Below are 3,546 nucleotides of genomic sequence, written 5' to 3'. Positions count from 1 at the left end.
ATGTCTAGGTGCATTCATTGGTTCATGTTCATAGTGCATGGGTTCTTGTTGCTCTTGATTCCCAATCCATTTGTATTGGTCCGGTGTGTCATCATATGTTCATAACCCTCAGGATTAAGTGTCTTAAGTCTCATTATTAACCCATAAGTCCATTCAAAGTCTCATGGCAAGTTTGATTTCAAACAAATACATGAAAGGAAAAGTTCATTCTAAAATCGAGCATGTTTCCATTCAATGAAGATCATTCCCATTCCAAATAAGTGTACATTCATTCATTCAATTTGCATTTATGACATTTATACAAGAAATTCACAAAAAAAAAACACACTACAACTTGTTCATTCATGTAGCTTCTTCCTTCCAATATAGTTTTCCCTTGGAGAAAAAAATCAAGAATTCATTATCGTACTGTGTGTTGAATTTACTTCTTCAACTGCTACAAGGTTAATTTTCTTCATCACAAGATGAACTTTGTAATCATGATCGCAACAGTTTTCTTGTGGAGCATTCTATCGAACACAACAAGTGCGCAGAATAGCACAAACTGTTTGACCCTTGCCATGGTATCCTGAAAATCTTGCTTGGCATTCTAATTTTTCCCGTATACAGCTCAGGAAGAATCAATCACTTAAGAGGTTTCATGAATTCTTAAAGATAGAAAATGAAATTGGAAATATCACTAGACAGGAAGCTGTCAGCATGGTGCCTCCTTTGTTCTTAAATGTACATTCGAATCACATTGTACTTGATATGGGTGCTGCCCCAGGTTCAAAAACATTCCAATTGCTTGAAATTTTACACCGATCAACTAAAGCAGGATCATTGCCTGATGGAATGGTTATAGCAAATGATCTAGATGTACAAACCTAATAAAACGAATGTGCACAGCAAACCTAATTGTCACCAACCATGAAGCTCAGCATTTCCCAGGATGTCATTTGAACTTGGATTGTGATATAAGGGGTTCAAGTCAGCATACTTCCCAACTGCTATTTGATCGTGTTCTGTGTGACGTACCCTGTAGTGGAGATGGTACCCTCCGCAACGCACCTGATCTCTGGAGGAGATGGAACACAGGGACAGGAAATGGACTTCACACCCTACAAATTTTAGTTGCCATGCAAGGCTTGTCTTTACTTAAAGTTGGTGGAAGGATGGTTTATTCAACCTGCTCAATGAATCCTATTGAACATGAAGCTGTTGTTGCAAAGATTTTGCGGAGGTGCAAAGGTTCTGTTGAACTTGTTGATGTCTCTAGTGAGCTTCCCCAACTTATTCGTCGGCCAGGTCTGAAGAGATGGAAGGTGCGTGACAAGGGCAAGTCCTTGGTTTCCTGCAAAGAGGTTGACAAGGTTCGTAGAAGTGTAGTTCTGCCCAACATGTTTCCAAATGGTGGAAACTATCGAGATATTGACTGTAACAGTAATTGTGATGTTAGTGGACATCCTGAAGATGTTGTTCAAGTAGAGGAGAATCCTGCGATGCATGAGTTTACTGAGATAGTTTCTGATTTCCCACTAGAGCTATGCATGCGTTTACTGCCCCATGATCAGAACTCTGGAGCCTTCTTTATAGCTGTATTGCAAAAAAATTCTCCTCTGCCAGCAATTGAAGTAAAACGTAGAAAAGAAGTTAATAATCAACATGTAGAATCAGTAAACCAGGGCAGTGAGGATGCACAAGTATTGCAAATTTATCCATCAGAAAGAACATAATGCAGGAACTGAATCATAAGATGCATACCAGAATGCCATGATGGTTTAGCAACAATATGTCAAATCCTGCTATGCAAAATATTGAGCAAGGAACCATCCTGCACAACAACATGACATGCTGAAATACTAAAGGCCAAAAGATCACCACAAGCGACAGTCCAATGCAGAAAAGCACAAGCATACACCAAATAAGATCCTATAGAAAACCAGGTTTTATAGTGGAGGCCATTCACGAGCTTTGATCCAATTTGCTGCAAGATAATGTGAAGCAATTTACACTGCAAAAGGCCTTGCCTGTCAGGAATAAAAAGCACCAGTCCAAATCATAACATGTAAAATCAGGGTATGGAATCAAGATGGCAAGACAAATCATGAAATGAACCCATGAGTATTCTGCAGTATGAAAGCATGAGGCAACATATAAGCCAATGGACTATGATCATGAACACATCAAGTCAGAAATGTAAGCCATTCACCTGCTGCAAAATGAGTGATGACCACTTCCACATCAACATGGCTCAATGCATGGCTTCAAGCCATTCCATGTCAGAACCTGCAAAGTAGCAATAATCAGCAGCAGGGAAATGGTTTACAGGAGTTCAGTTCATCATCATTCACAATGTGGTAGCAACAAGTATATTCATTATGGATATCATCTTACATCATACCTAACCACATCAATAACAAATCTTACAAATAATGGCAACACATAATGCATTGTGACCAACCTGTTACAGTTCTATCAATAACAATAGGACCAACAGAACCTACATCAAGACCTCATATCACACCAAACCACATCAGTCTTGCATCCTGCAGCATCCATGTTCATCATCAAGCCAAGGCGTAACAGCTACAATGAGGTTCTTAATGAAAGCAGTCAAGTTGTTTAGTCCAAAGAAACATGAAATAAATTGGCAAATGCAATCCATCATCAGTGGAAATCATGTTGGTGAACCTGTTTTGAAACCCTGTTGCAGAAGCAAGTTGAAGCCAAGCCAAACCTCCAAATCCATTGAACCTCAACCAAACCAACTGAGTTTTCTGACCAAAAAAAAGTCACTGCAGTAAAAAGAATAAGGTAATTAGCAAAGGCAGTAATTCAAGAAAATATCCCAATTTGGCATAGAGACAAAAGTGAAGAAGAAAGAGTGGGTTCAGAATACCGTTTCCGGCTTTAGCATTAAACAAGCCCATCCAAACTAAGAACATCAAAGAGGATTTTACAGAGATACGCTTTTGAACACAAGGGCACCAATTTGAAACCCTAGCTGCAGAAATATAAATAAGGAAGAGAATCAGTGAGGAAAAAACACAGAAAAACTTGGAGGCGGAAAATCCCAAACAAAAACCCTAAAATCCCAAAATCGATTACCTGGATTAGGAGGCCAGCTTCTTCACGCCTTTCACCACCACCGTGACACTTTGTAAGAATTTCTCCTTTTTCCTTTTATCCTTTTCACTTACTTGTTAATGGAGATGTCGTGAGAGTTGAGAGAGAGTGATTCTTTGAGTTTGAGAGCGTGAGAGGGTTCGTTGATGAGCAACTTTGAGGTAGAAAGTACGCGAGAGAGAGGTTTGAGAGATAAATGCGAGCGATTTTGAGAGCAGAGGGAGATTTCGTTTGAGCAAGTTTGAGAGAGAGAGGGTTGGACGCGTTTGAGAGACGATTGGGTAAGGTAGAGGGATAGCGATTCTGAGAGCAGAGAGAGGCTTCGCCTGAGAGAGTTTTGAGTTTGATGGAGAATTCGCAAGATTGAGAGAGATGCTGAAGAGTGAGTTTGTGAGATTGAGGAGAGAGCGAGGGAGGGAACGAGTCTGCCATTGTTCC

At 40.0% G+C, this 3,546-nt stretch overlaps 1 pseudogene; it reads left to right on the top strand.

The window, feature by feature from the left end:
• The first annotated feature begins 555 nt into the window (after positions 1 to 555).
• On the top strand, positions 556 to 1,715 carry LOC127103681 (uncharacterized; annotated as a pseudogene).
• The last annotated feature ends 1,831 nt before the right edge of the window (positions 1,716 to 3,546 follow it).

This window comes from Lathyrus oleraceus, chromosome 7 (assembly GCF_024323335.1).
Source record: "Lathyrus oleraceus cultivar Zhongwan6 chromosome 7, CAAS_Psat_ZW6_1.0, whole genome shotgun sequence".
In the NCBI taxonomy this organism is placed as follows: Eukaryota; Viridiplantae; Streptophyta; class Magnoliopsida; order Fabales; family Fabaceae; genus Lathyrus; species Lathyrus oleraceus.
The sequence above is the reverse complement of the archived record's forward strand: the minus strand, read 5'-3'. Positions and strand labels throughout refer to the sequence as shown.